Below are 27,028 nucleotides of genomic sequence, written 5' to 3'. Positions count from 1 at the left end.
AACATATTTAAATTATACTTTTTTGCAACCTTTCGAAATAACAACTGCATAGGTAGATAAAGGATTATAAAAACATTATCATCCGCCCACGGCGGGATTCGAATTTGCAACTGCAGCAGACGATGTAGCTCGTCACGCGAACTACTAAGCATCCATTTCAGAATTCTAAACCAAGTTTGTCTGACATTTGTTTAGGACGAATGACCTCGACACCAAACTTCAGCATTTAAAAATTTTATGCAGCGCTTTAACGACCTTTACCGTTGTAGAGCCGATATTCGTGCAATCTGTTATTTGTATTTGTTCAAATCTTATTCAAGTGGTATTATCCTCTTTGAATGGGCCCATTTGTATAATGAGATTACATTAAATCCTCTTTGCAGTTGCACAAATGCGGATCTTGAAGATACCCGAAAATGACCAAGGCTCATTGTTTTGCAAATAATTAGATCTACCGTAATTTAGAAAGGCCCATTAGACGACAGTTTATTGAAATTGCTATTATAACTGTTACACAATTACTGTAATTTATTATTTGAGGCTAGTTTTTGTCTGGATATTAGACAATAGAGTTACGAAGGCGAAGAAAAAGGGGCTACAAAATTTTTAAATTGAACAATGATTTGACTGACCCAGTCTTCGATTTTAGGTCACTGCATTAAAATATATTATTTTAATCAAACAAAGGCTGGGTCGTTTTAAATTATAAGTATTAAAATCTGTAAATAAAAAAAACCGGCCAAGTTCGAGTCGAACTCGCGCACCGAGGGATCCGAGGTTTATGATTACCAAAGTTCTTTGTTCGGCGTATACGCGGGACTTCGCGTAAATGCTTCGATTACATACGTTTCCGAGACCTGCGCGCACGCATACAAGTCGATCTTTAACGGTAACGTGTATCGAAAATTCGTAGTACCGTATTAGCATTCGTCGATGTTTTGTGTGTCGAGATTCCGTATTTTACTCCGCTCCAATATTCTTTGTTTATAGATCGTGCAAAATTTTCAAGTTTATCTAATAAAAATCACGTGTTTTATTCTTTACTAGATAGTTACCGATTACGAAAATGTAGGTAACTAAAACAACGTTCTCTGTAGTCTATACTTGACGTTACGACGTTATAATCTGCCAAGAATTTTAACGCATTTTTAATAAATGAGTGGGTCGTGTTTAATTGTCTAGTAAACAAAAGCAGGTTAAGCGTTTTAAGTGAGTGATACAAATAAACGCAATGGTAACCCATATCCCTTCGCCACGCACAGTGGGTCCGAAAGCGAGCGGGCTCAGTGTTCGGAAAAACGCCGCTCACACCCCGATGCGCAGATAGCGGCTATTTACACACATTAGTCATGCATTGCACCGTTTTGGCTTTACTCATTGAGAACGATTACTCAATGGGCGAGTTTTAATGTATTCTAACGTGTGTGGCTTGTTTAGATAACACAGTGTGCAAGTGATTTTGATTTACGGATATTTTTTATCTGCACTTCATGTGTGATTAGGTGATTGAGTGTTAAGATGAAACAAAAGTTTTCGTGTAACATGTTGCCAAGACGTAACGTAACGAGCGTTGCAAGATATGGCTCGCACTGTGAAAAAGTTGTCAGATCTCATGAAGGGCCAAACTTGGAAAACTATCTTTCATTATACTTACTTAGTTTAGTAACTACGAAATAAAGTAAAGGTTCAAAGTTATTGTATATTTGTACGCTACAACTCTTTACTAAATTGCCTAACGTCTTCAAAAGCAGAACTTGCTTAATGCGGAAGACCCTGGGAAATTTTCAAGTTGCTCACCAACGTGACCTCAAATGACCATTGTTAGTTCTAACAATTAGACATCTTCGACATTTGATTATAATGAGCCAATTAAAGTCCCATAGAATGTGTTCTCGTCAATCAGTCTTCAGACCTCACTGAATGCCACCCACGGTCGATTGAGGTCTAGCTCATGTACGCACTAACCCTAAAGGTGTGTTCATACTGAATACGTTTTCTCACTTTGAGGAAGCCGACATCGAGAGGAAGAGGCAAATAAAGTCAATAAATGAAAAGTCTAGATTAACATTAATTCACTCAAAATGAGTGAAGATCACGACCTTATACCTACCGAAATTCGTTGAAAATTCAGTGCTCTAACTTATCGAAAAAGTTTTATAATCTATTCTATATGGTTCTATTGTTTTAAACTATTTTATTGGAACTATAGGTTATGTATTGTTCTATTTGTTGTCTTGTATCGAGTAACGTAATGTGTCCAATTGTATTCTGTGTCAAAATTGTTACATTTTCAGCTTATAAGACTTCTACGCAGCAGATGGGCAGATGCGATCGCTAGTCTAATTATGCGACGTCACAGCTAGATAGTGGCCGGGGCGGCGCGGGCGCATCACACAATGCTATAGGACTGGAGACGGGAGACATAAGGTCATATAGACTGCTAAAAGAGATATCGAACTCAGGTTTTGAGTCAGTAAAATAACACATTAATGAAATTAAAATAATGAACTTAGTAGGTATTGTAAAAATGTTAATTTATCGTACTATAGGATCGGAGACTATGAAAGCTCAAGTACTAAGTCCTGTCTTTGGGAAACTGCAGTTTTCGAAAAACTATGTTACATTTAACACAAATAAGGTACCTACAGAAATATTGAATTCGATTTCAGTAGTTACACACCATAACTGCTCAAGATAATTATGATGTCGTCAAATAAACCGAAAAGCATTAAACTAGTTATTGATTTCAAAACGAAACAAGATCCGATTAGTCAGATTAAATGTATGCATGTCTATTGTTGGTTGAAGGTTACGCTCTGCGTAGATGAAACTTATACCTGTCTCCTAGCCTATAAGGTGAGCAACCTGCGCGCGCGCCATTGTCAGAGCCTGTCACGTGGGAATGCAAAATGAAGCTCGCACTAGTAAAGAATTACAGCGTAAAAGTAGCGCATGTCATTCACGTGTACTTGTGAACCGTTAAGAAAGTTGATAGATTTAATTATCCATTACAATTTGCAATCGTACTCGTATGCCGCCATTTTCCATTTGATAGGGTTTAATGACATCTTAATTGCTTATCACTGAGCAAACTTGTTCTGAAAGGTCATTCGCAGTGGAATAAATAAAGCGTTTTATGACACAGGTTTTCAAATGCTGCGAGTTCTTGTTAATGATAAGCTTTAAGGTGTTGCAATCTAGTTTAAGTCATAATGCTTGAACTTTAAAAGAAGAAAGAAAGCTGATGTTTAAAAGATTTTAATTCAACACAGATTGTTTATGAAACTTAATCATACCTAATTCAAACTTACTGTTTTTACTTACGTAACCAGCGATATCCAAATTCATTTAATTTACGTGTACGCGAACGTCAAATTGTCAACGTATCAAATTAATATTCTTAAATAAATGATTTCGCAATTGAAAAGTGAAAGTTTGTTCGTTCTGCCATAAGATCTGCTGATCATAAGCTTATCAAAATAAATAAAAATCGAATAGAAGTGCGTCATTATGAGCAGGAGTTTATCGATGCCGCGTTAGAACACGGTTCGATAACTCAGATTGTAATCGAAAGCCCATTCAGTGCGAAATCGATACTCGTTTTAAATTGACAATGTACTTTTACAATCGTATAGCTAGTCATTATGATGATCCAAGGTCCATAAGCAAGCTTACTTAGATAACTTTAATGATTAACTAGATCAATAAATAAAGAAAATTATACTCAAGAAAGTAAACAAGTAAAAACAGTTTGCTTACATCATTACTTACATCTGTTCATAAAACAGTTTATTATTTGATCAATTAATTAACAAGTAATTATTTTCAATTACTCCATGCCGTTATTATGCGATGATACGAATCGATTCACTTTACAATCGTAAAAAACGTCAATAGGTGAATAGGTAACACACGAGTTGCTCTCAAGGTTTTATAATCGGAAGTGCTGTTAGCTACTCTAAAAGAGCTTCCTTGTGAATTCGCCGTTCGTTTGTAATTAGCATATCATACAGGGTGTGAACTTTATTATACAGTAAATGATTTTCAATTGGTTTTGTAACGATTTTGTTTATGTTCTACGGATATAAACGATTGACTAGGTCAGGAAGTTCATAATGATTTTTTTATTTGTATATTGTATGTTTATTGGTTTTCAATTTAGGTAAATGTAATAAACCTTGTTTTTGAAACATGCAATTCTAGTAAAATATACGCATAAAACTTAAGGTGTTAGTATAGAATATATTTTATATTAAAATCAAGGAACTTTGTGAATGATGTCATCGTTACTATGTACGCCAATATTGGAATAACGCTAAATGGATTTTGATGATTACAATATAATAAAAGCCTACACAAAGCATCAATATGTAAATTCATTAACAAACACCCTGTATAACTGTCAAGTGCTTTTGTTACGTGAAATCTTAGTTAATCAACATAGACACCAAGACAATGGCACATAATTTCGTGACTGTTTACACTGAAAATAAAAACGAAGAAAAATGTTAGCCGTTGAATGTAATGTCATAATCAGTCTCATAGTTTTCTATGCGTGATTGGATGCCCTTCTACGTTTAACAATTATGGGAAATTCAGAATGGATTTATTGATGAAGCTGTTATAAGCTCTATTTACTTTTGTAGTAAGCTAATTATCGGGATTTGTAAAACTTTTGTCGAGATTTTTTACAGGAACTAGCTAGCTTCATAACGGTAATATAGAGTAATTGTGTTTCCTTTACAACGGTTATGAGCGTTATAGACGCTGGCGCATCGACTGCTTTTGCGTATAATCGCTACTCTTAAATGTGAGCAATTTCTAAGACAAATTGATAGCTAGTTTTGCTGCTATATACGTTAATAATTATTATGGAGTCAACGGCACATTTATGCTGCAAAATAGCTCTAATTACCACTGTATAAGATTCAGTGTCTTAACTTGACAAAAAAGGTTAACCTCATAATATTGGTCTCGCGCAAAAAGTTGACACTACTTTAATGAATGACGTAGTGTCTTATTGTAGTAAATAACGTACGAGTATTTAGCTTTTTACTTTTACTTAAGAATGAGAAAATAATTTCATTCTGTTACAATCTTTTTCTATACCCTATAAGTAGGTCTAGGTTAGTTAAATTAAAAAAGACCTTATTTATTTTTATAAAATGGAAATTATACAGTTATTAATGCGTTTAAGCTCCATATATTCGAACATTATTATTTATGAAAGCGAAGAAAGAAACGCGCGTGTGAACGTCGCCCTATAATAATAGAGGTTGCGCATGATGCATCTCGTGATATTTAATTATATTAATTTTTGCTTAGCTGTCAATCATCACTGCCAGATCATCATATAAAGAACAGTTAATTGCTATTAAACTATGAGAAGTTATAAGACCTTTATTATATCATACTTCGATCATAACTTGTTTTTTATAGCATTATGATCTTGGAAAATTCATAAATACGAACCAGTTTGATTACCAGCTGTAATAAAATCGTTAAATTCATCATACAAGTAGGAGGCCTAAAATTTCATTTTATTTATGCCATCGCAATAATGTAGCGGCCAGTGGAATCCAGGCGCATACGATCGAATACAAATGTCACATTAAATATACAAGGTACCAGAGGTTTGACTTTTCACAGATAACTTCACCATTCAGATGCCTCATGCAGGAAGCTTTCGACCTACTTAAGCACTATTTGCATACAGTGACTCTGCAGGAACTCCTGTCAAAATTCCATGTCTCAAATATCTGGATTTTGTAGAACTGCGTGAAAATTCGATGAAGATCTTTACAAGAGTGCAATTATAAGTCAGGTGCATTGCTCAATTTCTAATTAGTATCATTGTTCGCTCTTGTTATACCTGGATAGTGGACATGCAAATTCATATCGTTGTACCTAGTAAGGACAAAATTAATCGAAAACCGCTCTAACCCGGCTGTTTGATTGAGCCATGTCCCACGGAAATTGGCTCATACATAAAGTCTGACCCTTAAGATTCAGACCGCAGAAGTAGAATCTACGGCTTGATACACGTTCTAACGCAAATGAATTATGAAGAATTTAACGAACACTTAGAGAAAATACGTTAAGATCTTTTTGCAGATGCTAACAATGCAAGTGGCATAGCATGGTGAAAAGTTCCCATAACGAGGCGTCTATAAGCTTGACTTATCTATGAGATTCTCAAACAAATTGCATTGCCAAGCGTTCTTGGAACGTACGTGAGTATCCGATGCTCAATCGCGTTGCGTTTCGAATATAAATTCATATTTGAATCGCTGGAAATGCAAAAGTTCCATTCTTTTAAAATCAAAAGGAAACAAATAGTCGGTAGGTTTTTTTTGCTACTACTTAAAAGTCACCAGTGCTTATTTAAATAATTAGTAGTAACTCTCGAGTAAAGAATGTGCAGCAAAACAATTTGATTGATGAATCGTCTTCCTAACTCGGCTCTATCTAAACAGCCAGTCAAAATTCATTCTTTCATCACTCATCCAAGCTTAAGTGATGTAATTTAAATAGTAAAATTGAAAGTTGAGTGTTTGAAATAAAAAGTTAATCTATTGCATCTCGGTCATCGGCAGCCGATTGTCAAGGACTTGCCTTCTTCAGTTTTTGTTGTGTCGCCGCTGTGGGAATGTTTTTGATCAACAATCACGACACACAGTTATGGCGATCTGACAGCAAGCATAATTTGGTAGGTAATGTTTTAATAATATTAATTTGACGCGTTAATTCAAGATTTAAAGAGCGTTTTGTTGAATCTGTAACAGATTGTGGAATATTACTATATTATGCCTATAAAAATAAATGAAATAAAAGTTTACTATTTGGAAACTTTACAACAAAAAAAAATTCGTAAAGAGAGTAAAACATCAGAATTGCTGCAACTTCTACCTATTTCTTATTATCATCGTAATTGATTATACCTAATTACATCATTAGTATTTCCATAGGTTACCGTCCATTTAATATTCCAATAATCATTGCTTTCAACAAGCATATAAATATTGGCGAAAATAGTACAATATATGTAAATATTGTTCTTGTTTGTGTTTCACGAGGCGGCGGAGCTAATACAAGTTAACTTCAATTGCCGTTATGAATAATCGCAAGGAAGCATTACTGGTTTTTGTTCGCCAATCAAAGCGGCGGTGTGCCTTGTAAGCGATAACTTTCACGGGCCATACCCGCGACTGGCTCACCTTGTCCGGCCAAGTAATTTCTCCTGCTATTCGGCTTCGTATCCCAACATTTTCTTTTCTTCGCAACATAAGTAGGCTACTAGTAATGAGAGGTTTCCCTTCTATTCGAGTTTGATAAAATTGCACGTTGCAAACGAGATCAGTTGACTTATAGCTTGTCTATGGAACGCTGTGACCGGTCGAGGCGGTTTCAGCTTCATAAATATGAGAGGCGATTGCATTGCAAGGCTGTCTTATACTTTCAAATCTCTATTTATGGGTATTAATAGATGGAAAATTCGTTTTCAAACATGTTTTATGGATACTGAACGGACGTCTAACGGATCTCTGAATTACGTTTAACATCTGTATTAAAGTTAGTTGTATTTTATTGAAGTCGAGAATTTACTGAGTTATTTATTGATCACTGGTCTTTTCAAATCTGCGCTGTTATCCTAAAGGTTCAAAGCACAGAATCTGCCAAGGGAATTTCTTCTTTGTACAATACAAAGATCGCTTTTCGTTCCGGCAATTTACTGGGACAAGTTACTTCACTATTCACTAATAAAGGTTAGCTACACGGTTCCTGGTCATTTGCATGATTTAATAACCGGTACGTGCTTTAATAAATCAGATACGTATCTTTTAGCCAGGTCCTTTCTAAACACGTTGGTTCGATGTCACCCTATCGTGGAACTCCCAGTTGTATTGTAAGGTACCCTATACCTTAGTTTGTTTTCGGTATTCACCTCTAAGTCAATGCAAGAAGGAGGAGCTTAGTACATGTTTCAATAGGGCTGTACGTGTTTAGAAACAATAAATCATGGTCGCAAATGGTGCGGTAATGTTTCATTGTCGATACTCGGGCTGTCACAAGCGGGACAAAGTTGAAGGGTGATAGGAGATCTTGGCGACCGCCACGTAGGGGTACTAGATACGTACTAAGAAGTCAAGTTTTAGACACATATCGATTGATTTTCGTTACAGTTTCAAGCGTCGTTTATAGTAAATAAATAAAAAATAGTTTCATTTTACTTCTTCTTCTTTTCGTGTCGACAACAAACCTACACAGTGTCAGCCAAAATCTCCGCCATTACATTTTACTTATTTTTATTGTGTCCAAATGTTTGTCTTTCAGTAATTGAAAAAAAAAATATAGCTAACTAGTATTTATTAAAATTATCGGATATTTTTATCAAGAAACATCCTTAACCTTAGACAAACCGAGCTTTCTATGCATGCTGTCAAAATCGATTACTCACAAAAGTATCGACAATCGATTGCCAAATCGTTTCGCTGGCTGCTGAAACTGCGGCGGACAACGCGGATGCGGCATCGATGCTAAGATTTATCACGCGCTCGCTGCTCATAAATAACGCGGGCTGCAGCGTCGAGCGGAAAGGTCAGCGCGCGCATCATAGGGTTACTTACTACTAGGTTTTAAAAAAGTTTTTGAATTTAGAACTCTTTTAATGCCAAGAAAGAAAAAAAAAGGTTTTTTAACATTTTGAATTTAGAACACACAGCGCAGTGTCATAGATTATTATGACTTCTTTTTAAGTCCTTTTTTTAATTGGCCAGTGTTAGGGCGTGCTTCATGTGGAAACTTACTATCTTGTAAGTCTTGTAACACAACACAATATGTAGTTCTTTTTGACATATTATAATGTCATGAATGTCAAGTCAATTGTAAAAAAAAGTATACAAGTACTACTTATTACTTAATATCAAGGGAACAATATAGGTAGGTAAAGCAACTCGGCTTCGACCTATTATGGAACACTATGGTTACATCTTCAAAACAGCATTGTTTGTATTTTATACATTGGCTAATGAGCTCATTAAGTTTGCCAATTACACCTACATTTAAGTACTAACCTCCTTTGGGGACTTGTGTGGGTTATTAAAAGAACGCAGTTTTGAAATAACATTATCATTTTGTTTTGAATACTGAATTGAGAATTGAAACTCCTCTTTTTACAGCTTCATTTGTTTTGGTGGTTGAAATTTTGTCGTATCTTTAATCAAGTGACACTCTCTGTCAGTCTCTGTCATAAAATCGATCTTGCAACAAAAAATAATATAATAAACTGGTAACCGTACTTTGGATGACAATGCTACAACATGGTGTCATAAAGGTGTGTTTGTATATCATATTTATTTATTTAAAGTGTTCTATTTACTACTAGAGCATGGTAGCCCTACTCGAGCAGCAAGCGGCTTCCTCAAGGCCGATGCACAAGTTAGATATCAGAATCGTGGCCGACCCCACCTGTGCCGGCATTCCAAGGAAACGCCGGGCTTTTTGGATTCTTTGTTAATTGTGTTTATGACTACTCGACGGCGCTATTTATCGATAACGTTGTATGCACGAGTTATGGAACAACACTAGTGTTGCCGGATTTGATAGTTGTTTTTGTTTTTACATTGTTTTATTGGGTTGGATAGGCGTTGCGTTGACAACATTAATCAATTTACAAACATATAGGATAGGTTTATTTTATGACTGTTCTATTTTTAGGGTTCCGTACCCAAAGGGTAGAAACGGGACCCTATTACTAAGACATCACCACTTCACTGTCCATCTGTCTTTTTAGATCACAAAGCAGAGGTTTCCTACTTAATAAATACCCCTTTATGATGTTTTATGGGTAATTTTATATTTTTTTTTTTTATAAATCTATAAATTAATAAAATAAAGTCCATTTAGTGTAATTAGCCATACATGCAAATAACGTCGTACTCGTATGTCATTATTTTTAACTAAGTATTTAAGTACCTGTATTCTGTTTGTATTAAGTGTAAGTTGGGTTTAATGTACCTTGCTCTGAGACAAGGTTAAATACTTTGGAAAGTCTGACGACAAACTCCAGTTTCAGTGTTTATTCTTGCAATATATCAATAATGACTTACAATGCACGCATAAATTAAAGTCTGCCCTTTTATTTAAACGCTGCCTTGAGTTGGCAAGGCCGGCCATTGCCACGAAGTATATTGTTGGGTTTATCAGATGATGGCCAGGAATTTTATTCATTCCACGATGGATGAATACCTAGTTGCATGGTCGTTAAGTTCATTTTCTCTTATTAACCGAGTCCAAAAAAGAAGGAAATCTAAATTTGGTATGATATTTTTTTTATGTATTCCCCGATTATTCGAAAACGCGGACCGATTTTTAATTTTTTAGAGCCAGTGCGAAATACCTTACCTTAACCATAGCACTTTTGTCAGTCTGGTACCGACTCCGTCAACATCAATGTTTTCCTCAGTTTTTCTTATCAATTTTTTTTTCTACTAATTAGTGCACTTTTTTGGAGTTTTTGAATACGCTTTTTGTTTCTTACTAAGACGTCAAGGTAAATTAATTTTATTTCTCTGATTAAAGTGATGTTAATACAAAACATCAAACTATTTATTGTCGTAAATACAGCTTTTTCAGTGTGTCAGATTTTTTCAGTGGTTCTACACATTATCTCCTACAAACAAACTGTATACAAACATTGCCATATTAGTATACGAGCAGGTTAAACATGGTTACCATAAACAATCATGAGACTGATGAGCAAAGGAAACGTTCACGCTAAATGAGTCATAAAGTACACATAATATTGCAAATTACCAAGATATTTTATTTCGTATTTAACTTTCAAGAGAAATCGTTATAGAGGAAACATCAATTTTATCTAGTGGTTGGTAAGGTGTATCTATCAGTTAGAATATCGCGTTTAACCTGTGGATATGAATGAAATCCTGCTTACTATCGAATGGCGGGCGTGGGCTAACATGTTAGGTAGACACTAGGGCTGCCAACCATTCAAACAAGCCTCCAATATTTATTACTTTAACTTTTATACGTTTTAGATGGACATAATTATTTTCTTTATTTACATTACTTTGTGTGACGTAAAATATTATTACAGGAATAAACTAAATATACTTTAAATGTAGGATTTCCACATTTGACCAGTTTTTGCGAGCAGTATAATTTAAAAAATAGTGTTGTATTGTGTTTAATTTTAGACATAACTAATTTATTCCGATTGGCAAATGCCAATGAGTCTTTTAAAAATAATGTTTTACAAGTAAGTAAATATTTATATACAGGGTCCATCAATGTAATGAGTAAACAGCTGATCGCTGTTTTGAAATTGAACACCATTAAAATGTAAATTTTAATTGAGCAATTACATTTTCTTCCTCATTTAAAATCCACTTATTTTCATTCGCTATTTTGTTAACCCTAAACACGACAAGGCTCGTTAATAACGCATCTATTTACTTAATGGCTTTGCGGCCTATGAGAAACTATTAGATTTTGCAAGTACGCCATTTAACTTTAATGTTATGTACGCGTGGTGTAGTGGTGTGTATTACTCATCCCCACCGACATCGATAGGAGGATCTAGTGTTGCGGCACGTTGCGGGAAGCTAGCCAATACTTACATCGTTAGATAAGATAGCGTATTAGATGTGAGATAGCGACGCCTAATAAGGTCCGGTTGCTAATAGGCACTATCTTTTACACTCACTGTTCCTGATTTAAAAAGCTGTCGTAATAAATCTTATTATGAAAACGACGAGTGAGTTTTAATAATGGGCCTTATTAGGCTACCTACCTAATTATTGATTGTGATTTTTGTGGCATGAGAGTCTTTAAAGTTTTTAGTGCTTAAATAGCTAGGTACCTAAGTATTTTTTAAGTGGAAAATTAAAACAAAACAAAGACTAAGACCCGTACATACATTAAAATGTATTTTTTTAAATAAGAGATATCTGCATTGAAGATTAAATTTGAAGATTATTATTATTACAAACTATAACATTACTTCAACCTAATCCCATTTAATGAAGCTTTCAAGATGGCTATCTACAAAGTGTGAAAATATTAATCATCAACAGGACGTAATTATTCTCGCTTAGAAAACGTTGTGGCAACATTTTATTCCTATCCCGAGATAAATGCGTCTGGGATACGACTAAAAAGTCTTTGCCATCTAAAATTCACACTATTTCTCTGTAAGATGTAATTTATTGCTGTGAGTTTTTCATTTAATTGCTTGGTCTACGGTTAGCGTGACAAGTCTCGCGGAGGGTTGACACCTAATAAAATAATGACCGTCCGTCCGACGTGCGGAAACGTGCCATCTGCTTTATACAGGGTGCCCGCAAGATTAATGTCAATCGGAAGCGGAGATGGAAGGTTTTATGGTTTACAAGTTAAGCGATTTATGGGTTAAATGTTTCCGTCGTTGTAGCTACGTTTGTAGTATTGATGGCTTTTGTAAAATAGTAGGTAACTAAGTTTGTAAAAAATATAGTTCGATTAAGAGACTGAAAGAAGAAATGGCGGAAAAGTCATCGCCGTTGTTATTTAGCTACAAGTTCCTTCTTTAGTAAACCTTGTAAAAACTGGGTTTAAGGTCCTGGTGTTGGGCTTCGTGAGAAAGAGTTTTGATTCAGCCTAGAGTTTTCAAATCTAGAACAACCTGTATAAAATGCAACAGTGTATTCAGTATTAGGTTTCTTGGACTAAACAGGTTTGCCATTTGCCAGAGAATCAGTTACGATGCGAATGAATTTTGCATTGTTTTTCTTTAGTAGAGACATGGAAATATTCGTTTACAATGTGTTTTATAAATAACTGAATATTTATATGAGTTTTTGTAAGTGTTGTGAGCTGTGATTTGAACACAAATTATTTTATTAAAATATGAATAGCAGCATAAAAAATTAGTACCAGAGATAACTTTTTTGGGAAACTACGCACCTTACCACGCACGCACCTACCTCCCTTACTAATAGAGGCCTACGTCGAATTCAAAATATTTAATTAAGCAAAGGATTTGCCACACTATGCATTTTTCGGTCTGCGGTCAAGTGAACGCAGCCCGCATCATGTATGAACTACATTGGTCTATACATTTTGCGATCGGACCATGCGGGCACGAGCAAAGAACGCAAATCGTATTGTTGACAGATTGCCTTGTCACGATCGCTGACAAATTGTTTTGCCCAGACCGACAATGTCATATATGGTGCGAGCTGCGTTCACTTTGTTGACCTGGCCGCAGATCGCATCCAGTGTGGCAGGTCCTTAATGGTTAACTAAATTAACAAACTTTTTTCACTGTTGTTTTTTCAATCGTCGGCAACGACATTGATCCAACAGTCGGTAACTCAGTGCTGGCTGTCACATGGAGCTAAGTGGATTGTCGTGTTCTCTCCTACTGTGCATTTTATTGCCGACTTCAGTTGGGATTTGCTCTTATTTTGTAAGTCGGTTAATCGCCGGGACATAGTCACCGATGCTATAGACAAGGCTAAGCGGTAAACATATCACTAACTACATACACTCAGCGGCACGGAATTTGGCCCAAGCCTAAACAACCAGATATGAGGCCAAATAGGTGTCGTATACCTAAGTTTCGTGTGACATGTTAACAGAACATTTGTTTTTGTTTATTTAAGAGGCTAGATTAATAAAAAAGTGCGTCTGTTTAACTTTTTTGACTCTAGAAACGCATTTCGTTGTTGGAGCGTAAAGATTACGGGTAAGTTTAAATTCGATATTAAATGTTGTAAGGGTTTGGTGTTTTGTTTTTTGTTTTTAAATTAATCTTAGGGTTATTCTCGATTCCATAATTTGAGAATAATGCCCATTACTCCAGCTCAAGTTGCTCAAATAGTGTTGCTTAGAAGTCAAGTGCGTATGTAGCGGGAGATGGCTGAAACTTTCAATTTATGGCGTACAAACTTAAGATACACGTTAAAAAGGCATGACCAGACCGCCATTTACACAAGAAGACCAAGAAGTGGGGAATTAAGGTGTATGTCAGCGCGCGATGACCCGATTATCGTGCTTGCAATATCAAGAAATCCGGTTCTCACTACGTTTGAGATACGCCAGCGTTTAGAAACAGCAAGCCCAGTGAATATCAGTGAGCACACAATAAGAAGAAGGATGGAGGATCATAACCTGCATACTCGAAGACCAGCTCGAGGACCAGAACTTCTCCGATACCTTCGCGAAGTGCGACTGACGTTTTCTAGAGAACATGCAAATTGGACGCAAGGCTAATGGAGTAAAGTTCTATGGATCGATGATTGCAGAGTCACTTTAAGAGCTCCAGACGGCCGTGAAAGTGTATAGAGAAGGTGCGGAGAAGAATTACTACGCGAACAGACAGTTTTCATAAAGAGATTAACTCCATTAGTCTAACGTCCAATTTGCATGTTCTCTAAAAAACGTAAGTCGCACTTCGCAATGGTATCGGAGAAGTTCTGGTCCTAGAGCTGGTCTTCGAGTATGCAGGTTACGTTCTTCCATCCTTCTTCTTATTGTGTGCTCACTGATATTCACTGGGCTTGCTGTTTCTAAACGCTGGCGTATCTCAAACGTAGTGAGAACCGGATTTCTTGATATTACAAGCACGATAATCGGGTCATCGCGCGCTGACATACACCTTAATTCCTTACTTCTTGGTCTTCTTGTGTAAATGGCGGTCTGGTCATGCCTTTTTAACGTGTATCTTAAGTTTGTACGCCATAAATTGAAAGTTTCAGCCATCTCCCGCTGCATACGCACTTGACTTCTAAGCAACACTATTTGAGCAACTTGAGCTGGAGTAATGGGCATTATTCTCAAATTATGGAATTGAAAATAACCTTAAGATTAATTTAAAAACAAAAAACAAAACACCAAACCCTTACAACATTTAATATCGAATTTAAACTTACCCGTAATCTTTACGCTCCAACAACGAAATGCGTTTCTAGAGTCAAAAAAGTTAAACAGACGCACTTTTTTATTAATCTAGCCTCTTAAATTAACAAAAACAAATGTTCTGTTAACATGTCGCACGAAAATTAGGTATACAACACCTATTTGGCCTCACATCTGGGTGTTTAGGCTTGGGCCAAATTCCGTGCCGCTGAGTGTAGTTGAACTTAAATTGCTTTGTGTTTAAATGGTTATTTTAAAACACAAAAAAATCTAAAAACTTCAAGAGCTTCCATGCATACGTACATTGGGTCCTAAAATATGTATAGTTTTTACAATTCTTATTATGGTGTTTTTTATTTACTTTATACTCGAATAATTTTGAAGAAATTTTTATTCTACACATTCACATCATAATAAAATTGGTAAAAGACATGAGGTTTTTTTTACATTTTAGTGATGTAAAAAAAGAAAGAAACATTTATTACGATGAACATCACTTAGTTAAGGACAGAGAACGTATACGGAAAAAAAAGACAGAAATAACACATAAATATTATAAGGAAATAAAAAGCGAACTGAGCAGTGCTATCCTGTCGCAACAGACAGCGATGCCCATCGCAATGGGACTCCACTCAGCATATGCCGTGGCCCACAGTGGGGAAGGCCACGACGCTGGTTTTCAGTGTGCCCCATGCCAAGTGGAAGTCACGGACACTAACATAAAATGTACGTAGGTTCGGAAACATATTTGACCGTTTTGATGGGATTTGACTGACTACCTCAATTATATTTTGTTTGTTGAGAAAAATATTACTACAGCTAGGACTTCCATTGAATAGTACAAGCTCATAAAATTCCCTACTTTCTAACAGCTCTAAACCAACGCTGGGCCACACCACATCATGAAAAGCAAATAAAATATTTATCGCAGAAGCGTTCCACTTTTCACAACTATCTGTAATGTCTTATGACCATGCCCTAGGTCCAGTTTTCACACAATCTTAATAAACTATCACTTTACAACCCTGCGTAATAACATTTTAATTATGCCCTACTTTTGAGATTATTTAAGTTCATTCATTAATGCCAACTGTGTGATTGAAAACGAACAGATTTAATTATGTCATTGAATAATCTAGAGACAAAATAAATAATATCACAGAACTCGCAGTCATTTTTCAACTTCAGCAATAAGTAATGAAAACTTTTGCTGTGAAAATTTTTCAGACTAGCAAACTAATTAAATTATTAGGTACTTTTAATAAAAAAAGGTTGGTATTTATTTAAAAAAAAGATGAAACTGTTTAGATTCTAAACTTTAGAATGTTGTAACTGCGTAATCTCGTCTGAAAAAAGTCACTGAAACTCAGTAATTGCGCTTCTTTTTCTTTTAGTACTTTTATCTCAAAGCAGTGGTGGGTTACAAGAAATATATTGGGACGTGTGCCTATATTATGTAGAAATAGAATGGCCAGACATTTACTGTCCATGGTTATTGTAATGGATATCATTGTTATGTACTTTCCTAGAAAGTTCGAGGTCTAGTAATTTTGTTATTACAATGAGCAAATCGTAGAGTAATTGCAATCCTTTCCACACTTTCTATGTTGGAATTCTATAATAAATCAAATATTACCAATGTAATTTAATTAATAATTGAAGTTACTTTTATTTTGAATAGATAAGTTTATTGTTGTTATAAACAAACTTTCATCAAGTCCAAAATGAGTTTACGCGTATTTTGTGCAGAATAAGAAAGCATATTTCTGTCATTAGTATTTTTTTTATCACGATTGTACTTACTTTTGGTAAACCATGTTCATTTAAGTTTTATACTTATTTTAGTAGTTAGAAACATGGATTATAGCAAACAACATATTGCAAAAATACTTAACATAATGTTTAAATACCTCACACCTGCACTAAAGTTCTTCTCAAAAACTTCTTGTAAAATTTTATAGACAGGTGAAGATGAATTAAAATAAACAGGCGTGTAAAATGGAAAACACCTTCTTAAGGTAAATATTTATTTTTGTTTGTAATATTATTTGAATTAGTGCCAATTATTGTGATAAACGATACATACTAAAAACTATTTATTATAAACACGTACCTAATTCGCTAAATATCGTAAATAGTTATTCTATTCATATTTATATGCAAAAAATATTGCATAAATATTTACGATTTTTATGTAGCTTGCCTTTATTATACGTAAAATACGGTAATTACAAATCAATTACCGACTATAACTCACTGTGTTAAGTACAGACGACGGCACATCAAGTTAAAAATACTGTGGCATCTTATATCGTTGTAATAAGTACGATATTTGAACAAAAATGTAAGTAAAGCCTGATATGCTATGTCGTTTGTAGAAACAAGAAATTATCGTCTCTATAAAACTTAGCTCGCTCTACCAAGATATTTGTATGCAAGATGGCGATGAAAAGGCGCTTAATTCCATTTAAGGCCTTGTTAATTTTCCACAATTTTCTCTTTTCATATCGGCCGTAAATCTGCCACTAATTTCTGGTTTTAATTAACCAACCTCGATTACAAGACGTTTACGTGTTTATTTATGGGGAAAGGGTTTTTTTACTTTAGTATACCTACAAATTATAAAAGTATTCCCAATAATGACGGGCTATGAAGGTTTAACTTAGCCTGAAGTGCTTGGCACTGAATTTGCCATCAGTGGCGGATATAAGGGCTTTTATGAAAGTACATTACCTACTTACAAACATATTTTTGATGTTAGGCTTACTTACCTGAAATTCTAATATGCAATGAAACGAAGAGAGAGCGCGCAAGTTTGCGATACTTTTGTTAAAATTAGGTTTTTACATGTTTTTAACTTCATAATTACGAAAAAAACACTGGGATGACCTTAAAATTAATCGCACCATCAACCGATTAACTTAATGTGCTGTTGTATTGCTTTCACTAAAATAAACGGAATACGCCGTAAAAGCTATTATTAGAAAAACAAAAGCAGCAACTGATTGAACAGATAAATGAGCCTGCATATTTATGAAAAGACAAGAACATCGACACGTCGTTACCTTTCACAAAAAAATTCGCACGCTCTTGTAATAACAGACCGATCGCAAAAACAAAAAGAAACAGCGTTATTAAGATATTCATCACAGCTGCGTACACTCAGATGCATAAGCGTATGTCCTTTTTTGGTTCTGCGTAGATTCGGCTCAACGAGCTTTTTCAATAATCTATACCCCTAACCTACACAATACATTAGCTATCCCTCAATTAAGAGGCAGCCTCTAACTAAACTATAGATAGAATGCTTGTCTTTCTTCCTTTTGTTTAAATTCTGACTCCAGTATGATAGAATCTAAATTTTCTCATTCACTAATCGTTTCTGTGTTTGCTTACAAAGTAAGAACTTCAGAGACTTATTTGTTCCTGTCTCACCCGACTGTACTGTCGCGGAATTTGACGTTATATGCGCAAACGCAGCGGACGTGCTCTCTGTTCGCCGACAGTTGTTAGTGATGGACGGACAAACTGAAATATCGACATATTTATTTATTTAACGTATAGAACAGTATGGTTTCATATGGCTGAAGAACATGTAACTTGTCTTATTTTGGCTTTGATTCTTTGTGTTGACAATTGAATCGTGCCGACTAGGGATTGCAAATATTCGATAGTTTTCTATTTCGAATATTCGAATATTTTTTCAGTGATATTCGAATATTATTCGAATATTCGAATACTTTAAAAAAAATAAAAATTACTTAAATTTCAATGTTTTTATTGCTGGTTTTATTGCTTTAGGAACTATTTAACAACATAGTTTTTAAAACAGTTATAAAATTCTCATCATCATCATCATTTCAGCCATAGGACGTCCACTGCTGAACATAGGCCTCCCCCAATGACTTCCACAATGACTGGTTGGCAGCGGCCTGTATCCAGCGCCTTCCCGCTACCTATATGAGGTCTTTGGTCCACCTTTGTGGGTGGACGTCCCACGCTGCGCTTTTTGGTACGTGGCCTCCACTCCAGAACCTTGCTGCCCCATCGGCCATCATTTCAGCGTACTATGTGATTTGCCCATTGCCACTTCAGCTTGCTGATCCGTCGGCTATGTCAGCGTCTTTAGTTCGTTTACGGATCTCCTCGTTTCTGATTCGATCTCTTAAAGAAACACTGAGCATAGCCCTCCCCATAGCACGCTGTTCAATTTTGAGCTTATTAATTTATAAGGCCTATTGTAAGAGGCCACGTTTCTGAGCCGTGTGCCATCACTGGTAAAGGTAACACACACTGATTGAAGAATTTCATCTTAGTCACTGAGGTATTTTGGACGGAAAGATGTCGCATAGTTAGATTTTCCTTTTTCTCGAAATTTAATCTCCTAGCCGAATCGTTTGTCAGAGGAAGACATACTTGTCAACAGAATCGAGCTCCAACCGAAACATGGACGTTGGACCTAAACTTCGTTTTGTCACAATAACGTCAATACAATATCGTCGGCAAACCGAAGCTGAGTGTTGTATTCGCTATTGAAAGGTAATTATGCCGAATCCTTTCCATTCAAAGAGCTTGAAAGCGTCTTCCAATGCAGCGGTCAACGGTTTCGGAGATATCCCTACCTCACGCCTCGCCGCAGAGGTATTGTACTGTACTCGGACCGACATGGTAGCGTTTCTGTACAGGCATTTCAGCACCTCGATAAACCGATAGTCGGAGAGATTGCAGCACTGCTTATGTCTCGATCGAAACAAAGGCCGTCTCATAGTCCAAAAAGAGCACTACCACGCTTCTATCCCATGCCTCTGGTGTTGTGCCATGGAGTAAGACCGCCGTCTTCAGCATCAGTCAGCTGACTTTGCTCAATAGAGTTGTCTCTTTCAAATTATTTGGAACCGTGGTTTCGCTCTATCGCCTCTTTTATACTATTTGTATCAAAGTTGCGAATAATAAAAATATGATTGAAAAAACAAACAAAGAAAACTCAACTGCGTAAAAATGAACAGAAAAGATAGAAACAAGACAACTTAGTGTTCACAAATGCATTCGGAAGCAACAATGACTAGTTCTTTTAGTTGGTGATATGTATTTAAAACACTAAGTTGTCTTCTTTCTATCTTTTCTGTTTATTTTTGTAATATTCGAATATTCGAATACATGTTAATTTACTATTCGAATATTAATTTGAAATTAAAATTCGAATATTCGAATATTCGAATATTCGATTGCAATCCCTAGTGCCGACACACTTTTAACATGCAAACTTTTACTTGTTTCACATTTTTCAAGTAAAATCGTTTACAGTCAAAACAGGAGAGCACTACATAAAATAAGTGCCTAAAATTCTTTCGGCGTGTAATCGTGCATAGAAAATGGTATTGTGACTCGGTTTCTAGACTATTGTGTGTGTAGATGCTAATAGAGTCTGAAGTTATTTTGACAAGAATAACCAAAATGCGGTAAATTTAAATTCGGTCAGATCCAACAATTTTGATATACTTAAACTTTTTTCGGCTCCTATTTTACGTATGAAAATACCAATATGAAAAAAAAAACCGCTAGGGAACAGTTGACCTAACCATAAACACAGAAAACTGGAGTCGAGGTCTCTGCTGGTCTGAACCCCACGCGCACGTCACGACGGTAGCAAAAGTAGGGTGCATGCGTGATCCGTGGAAGAGTACCCACAAACGAGCAAAGACGATCTCTTTTCATACCAGTCACGTTCGCCCACAAAAACACTGCGTAACAAAGACAATTTGAAATGTACCGAAACCTATCACGTTTCGGGCGAAACGTGTTGCAAAATTGTTTTTAATTCTGTTAGATACTGGAAACTTGGAACTGGACCAGTTGAAGAATAAATAAAGTGAAATGATAAAATACATGAAACATGCCGCTGAGATCTGTCTTGAGATACGACCTTGCAGCGATTTAAATGAACTTCTGGTTCTTATGAGGGCGACGACCCCAAACTTGGAATCTTTACTGTCCAACAGGTCTTAACGTATTTTTGTCTGGACCAAAGTCTGAGAGGCCGAGGTCGACGAGTTAGTGTCAAAGTTTTATTAGATAATAAATATACCTACCGGCATAGAACGAGTTAAGAATTCAATTTCTGAAAAATTTACATCATGTAAGAAATGACATGATTTAGTTGTTTAATCTTACAAATGCAACGGGCCTAAATAAGTTTTTGAAGTCTAATTAACGTAAATTTTGCATAAATCTCTAGTTGTAATCAATTAAATAAAGAACTATTGTGTATCCTTTGACCATTTGATATTCACCCAAAAAATATTATTTTCAGAAAGGGTAACGAAGTTTTTGCAATCGTGCGAAATGCCAAACGGGACATTCTTATCTCGATTCGGTCATCGCTACAAATAACATCGAATATAAGTTACGTAAGCTCGTGACATTTTTGATTCTCCTTGCGTTTTTCCTTCTAGGTCCGGTTGAGGTCAAACAATTGTAGCATCTTTAAAGTAGCATTCCAATGACATAAATGGTAGCTTATCTATTTCAGGTTACATCAGCGTATTATGTTTTATATTATTAACAGTGGACTGTACCTTTAATCCTAATTAGTGAAGTGTAATAATGTTATGAATTTAGTACATTTTGGAGCAGGCATTAAGACAACTAACTATGGAACACCATCTAAACCGCCCACCGTTAAAATGTTAGGAACGGTTACGTCGGCTCATTCCAAGACAAAAGCTGGAACCCCCATCAATTTTAGATTGTAACTGTTCCTCTGAATTGCTGGGCGAGACTCAGCCTCGGCCTAAGATTGACGCCCCGGCCCTAATAACCAACTGCGGTGCGATATCCATCACTAACTGTTCTTTGATTGAACATCAGCGAGCGTTCTGTCGTTAATTATCGACGATACGCCATCATTGCAAGCTTCGGCTTTCAATCCCATTGAATTTCCTCGTAAACTGTGGTTCAGACACGTGCTTTGAAGCTATAATAAGGCAATAAAATTTTTCGTACTAATCCATCTATCTCTGTACGACAATATACCTTTGTAAATTACACGTCTCACACAAGAGTAGGTCATTCAGAGAAAATTTTCATTAAACTGTCTATTAAGAGCCATTTCACAAAAATATTCCGCGCGAATTTATGTAAAAGCTGTCAACGCAACGTCAAAAGAGTAAAAAGAACGCTGAAATGGACAAAAAAATCTTGAGCCGTGACCGTATTAAGACTTGATTTAAGTTATTAATTTTAAGGTAGAATGAGGTATTCAAACTTGATAAATTAATTTAAATTTTTAATAGAGTTTATTAAGTCTTTTATATTTCGATTCATAATGAAACACGAATAGGTATAATATGTAAAATATATATTAAGTACAAAATAAAGACAGTCACATAGTGAAAAAAAAAATCTGCCCCCTTACAGCTCCATCATCGGACCCTGGATACGAACTATACATCAAGGCGAATCACACAAGCCCAAACTCCATAGGGTTCTATTGTTTTGTTACGGAGGTGGCCATTGTGTAACACCTTTTTTTGGCAAGATTGAATACTTACCGATTTCCACAAACAAACATTCCAACGGACCGTAAGGTCACATATTACAAAGTGCGCAGTATTTCCTTTGTCACTTGATTGTGTCATTGTTAGTGATTCACTGAGTTTTGATTAACTTCTATTAAAATTAATTACATTGTTTTGGTACACGGAGCAATAAATAACCTCACTTTTTGAATGTCTCCGTTTGACAGATCAATGCGTTACGTTCCATTCTTTTAGTATAGAAGAAATGTATAATGAAATTAAATATTCAACACTAAATTTTTATAAAACTTAATATTTAGGCTCTTTAATTTAAATTCTAGCTATTTCTAGTATTTTCCTCAATGTTTATATTAAAATAACATTGTAATGTATCTTGATCGATCATGGGTTCGGAACGTTCTAGAAATTTGACATATTCTGAGCGAAACGAAACGCGCGGGAGACGGTCCGAATACTATGAGTGACGTTTCTTCTGTTTCTAAAAGTTAAATAAATTAATTAAATTTAAATCGGAGGAGCAGTTTTGTGAGTTCTCATATCAAAATTATTCAATAAGAGGCTGGTTGACTCAAATATAACTTATTAGAAATAGAAATAAAAAATAAAAATGAAGAAACATTTTTATTGTTTGTTATTGTTGGGTTTGATTCGGACCACAAGTCACAGGTGATGACCGGCGCTTTTTGGAGTGTCCTTTCCTTTTTGCTGGGTTGTCCGTGCTCGCGAGTGGAGGTTCCGGTGTGCGTGGTGTCCTAGTGTCCCGATTCCAGGAGGTCCGAACCGTGCCGATTCCCAAATAAACGGGCAGGGCACGCATCGTCATCCTCAGCGAAAATAAGGGAATTCAGAAATAAATCCGAAAGCCCCGTGATTTCGTGGACTCATTGCCACGTGCTGAATTTTATTACGGAAGATTGTGTGTGGTTGAGCAGTGCTCGGTGGCGAGCCTCTGCACTGTCTGCTGTTGCTGTCTATTGTTGCTGTCTGTTGTTGCTGACGTTGCCTCCATAGCAGGAGGTGTATGGTACCGGCTGCTCTGTTTGGCACCGGCTGTAAGGTGTTTGGCACCGGCTGTCCCGCAGTGCCAGACGCTTGCTGCGCCCGACGGGTGCGGAGGGGGTTGAGCCGAGTGGTGATATTAGCGCGCTGATCTTAGTCTAGTATTTTTAGTCTGTACCAACCAAACGGCCCAACGACCCATCCCTTTTTTTTTCTTTTTAAATTTTTTGTGTCAACCACAATAAATTGTTATCAATTTAAATAATTATTTTTATTTTGCTCCGGCAAAAATTTCTTATTTACAATTGCATCTCCTCCAGATCCATTATCAAACAGAGCTAAGAAATAAATAAATAAATATTATTATAAGTAAACAAATAACTAAAATAATTCATCTTACTATCTTACTTCTTACTAGTCTTACTAATATTATAAATACGAAAGTTTGTGTGGATGTCTGGGTGTTTGTTACACTTTCACGCAAAAACTACTGAACAGATTTTGATGAAACTTTACAGTACAGTACAGCAGTACTAGGCAGTCTGTGTTCAACTATCACTCGGGTCGGACGTTCCTATCGCAAGACCTTTGGTTCACTCAGTTCCGATACGACTCTAGTGCTGTGTGTAATCATTTTCGTGAATACACTGAGTTTATTAATTTCTACGAGTGGATTTCATTTTGACTGAGACCTACACCATGAACCCTGAACCAGAAGACCCTGTCGCCAGCGACAGCGACGCTCATCCATCCCTGGCGTCGACCAGAATAACAATGTATAGGCTATAATTTATGACGATCTGTGACAAACTAAATTTCAAGCGGGTGAAGCCGCGGGCAATACTACATATTTCATACTAGCTTTTTGCCCGCGACTTCTTCTGCGATGAAGTGGAAAATGGTTCTAATAGAATAAAAATATTCTAAGAAAATTAATTTTGTTAAATGATTATATTTTTTGACATAAAATCTACAAATTATTATGTTTAAATATTTGAATACTTACAAAATTATGAGATCTTTCTAAAACAAAATTAAAACACTACACCTGCCGCAGATTTCTTTGTAAACAATGTTTTTTTTGTTTTTCCTTCAGGTGCTAAAATCACCAGGCTATTGTGTGCGCATACTCTGGAGTATTCCACATACAACTGGTCGTCGGAGAAGCATAGATTTCCATTATTAAGTCTACTCCCGCTACCATATAGAACTCCGCTAAAACTCGTGAGGGCGCCAACACTTACTTTTGTATCGAAAATTAGTATGAGCAGCTGCGCACGCGGTTGCCCGTTGCAGGCTCTATGCAACCACACTATTTTAAATCGTGGTCCATAAGCATGAGATGGGAAACTGCACTCTCTTGAATTCTCTTGAATTTGATGGTGTTAGGGGAATCCTATTAATGAATACAGACTTTCCAATGGAATCTTCTCATCAATATTGCGAAATTGCGAGTTGCAATGCAATGTTACGTTTTCACTTGTTGTTTTATTGTTATCTGACCTTGATTTTTCAAACACGTGTCAAAATAAAAAAAATAATTTAAATCAAAAGTACTAAGGAATATTTCATTGATATCAACTTAGAAACAAGCACAGATCACAGAAACTGAAGGGAAATGTGACAAGGGACAAATTGGAACATATTGCTTGTGAAAGCAATGATGACAGTAGCGAAGTCATTATGTAAACAGTTTATATTGCTTGCATAGTACTAAAGATTATTCGAACGTTGAATACTGATACCGCAGTGGATAATGAGCACATAATTTGATTTCTTTGTGTGTGTGAATTTCTAATACGACACTGAGTTTCGAACTCAGCGCATTACTTAGCATCTCTCTATATTTCTATGGAACCAAGTTATCTCCAAAATAACATTACACACCTTTTTAACCTAGTCAGGTAATAATTTTAATAAAATACGAAGCACGTCATCTATCAATAAGATATATGTATATTTTAGAAGTTAATAAATTATGCATAAAATATAAACACTTAAGAAGTTTAGTTAAATCGTAGAATTTCTGAAAAACAAGTACTAAAATCGTACTGAAAAAAAAGTATCAATAATATGTTATCTAATTTATTTATTAAACGTCGAATTTTATCAAAGATTTTGGACTAAAGTTTTTGAAAATATTTTATAGCCTACATAGAAAAAATTAGGATTCTAAATCGTGAAAGAATTTTTTTTCGGAGCCTATTGCCTCCAAACAAACAAACAAACAATTAAATCTTTCCTCTTTTATTAGTATAGATTTAACAACAAAGCTTCCCTCTCGAAACAAAACGCTTCTTTTTCTTCTTCACGAAACAAAACTCAAAGCGGATAAATAAATAAACAAATCTTTGGACAATTTCACAGCGCCATCTAGTCCAAAAGTAGGCAACCAATATGCTTGTGTTAAGGGTGCTAGCATAATGGATATACTTTTTATAATTTATTTATTAAATTAAATACATGGTACCTACATATTATACATAGTTACACCCAGATCCGTCAAAGAAATTAAAATTCATCATTTCAATTTCTGCTCGGCCGGCCGACTCGAAACAGCCTCTCGGCATAGTATCAAATGCATTTGGTCGCCGTACAAATCACCGCTTCACGACACGAACGCACGTAAACGTCACGGCGGGAAAAATGACACAGGTCCTGCCTTGACGGGCGCTCGCGCCATACTAATCGATGTCGGCTTGCGTATTGTAATTTATACTGATATTCACATCAATATTTTGACAAAGTGGTTACTAATATTTAAACAATAACTGTAGAAATCAATTCTACAATGAATATTCTTTATTTTGGGATACTTTTATTGCAGTTATTGCTGTGTTTTTAAACCAAAAACAACGATCAAAATGTGACGTTAATCTTCAAATTTGCCAAATTATTTTTAGATTTTACTCAATAATGGTAATGAAATTCAAGAATCTATTTCATTAATGGACTACAAGAATATATGTCCGATGATTACTATATATTTTTAAGCTTATTATATGAGCATAAATAATAGATACAGGACTTTGAAAATGAGTCTGCGGCAATTTTTCCGTAAAATGGTTGTGGGAGATGGGGCACTGTGAATTAAGCAAAAGAGTTTTACTAAATCCGTTTCATTAATGGTCAACACCAAGGATTGACCTATCTTTCGCAGTTATTAAATAATCTCTGGGTGTTGCTTAAGATAGTAATTCATGCTTCCAAAATCTTAGAAATTCGCACGAAAATGTAAAATGGCTCTTAAATGCGACATGAAACAACATTTAGGTACTTATCTGAGAAAATGCCGACAAAACGAAATAGACAGACAACAATTATAATAATTTAAACTTACGACAGTAATTGTCGCAGTAAGATTCTCTAAAGTTCAGATCTTAGCATGATGTAAGTATTTCATAAGCTTACAGTACCTACTAAAACGGTGAATGCACTTGTGATCTTATTTGCGCCGGCGCAGCACGTCCCAGATCCTACTTTATTCAACGACACAATCACGAATTCTGCACACGATTCGCCACTTCATCAAAGATAAACATTCACTCGTTCAGAACATGACGTCTATTGTG

The 27,028-nt window shown here is 35.7% G+C and overlaps 1 protein-coding gene across 3 annotated transcripts in view; it reads left to right on the top strand.

The window, feature by feature from the left end:
- Nucleotides 1-27,028, top strand: part of LOC135075097 (serine/arginine repetitive matrix protein 1) — a 131,027-nt gene that overhangs the window by 87,941 nt on the left and 16,058 nt on the right. The window lies entirely within an intron of this gene.

This window comes from Ostrinia nubilalis, chromosome 10 (assembly GCF_963855985.1).
Source record: "Ostrinia nubilalis chromosome 10, ilOstNubi1.1, whole genome shotgun sequence".
NCBI lineage: Eukaryota > Metazoa > Arthropoda > Insecta > Lepidoptera > Crambidae > Ostrinia > Ostrinia nubilalis.
The sequence above is the reverse complement of the archived record's forward strand: the minus strand, read 5'-3'. Positions and strand labels throughout refer to the sequence as shown.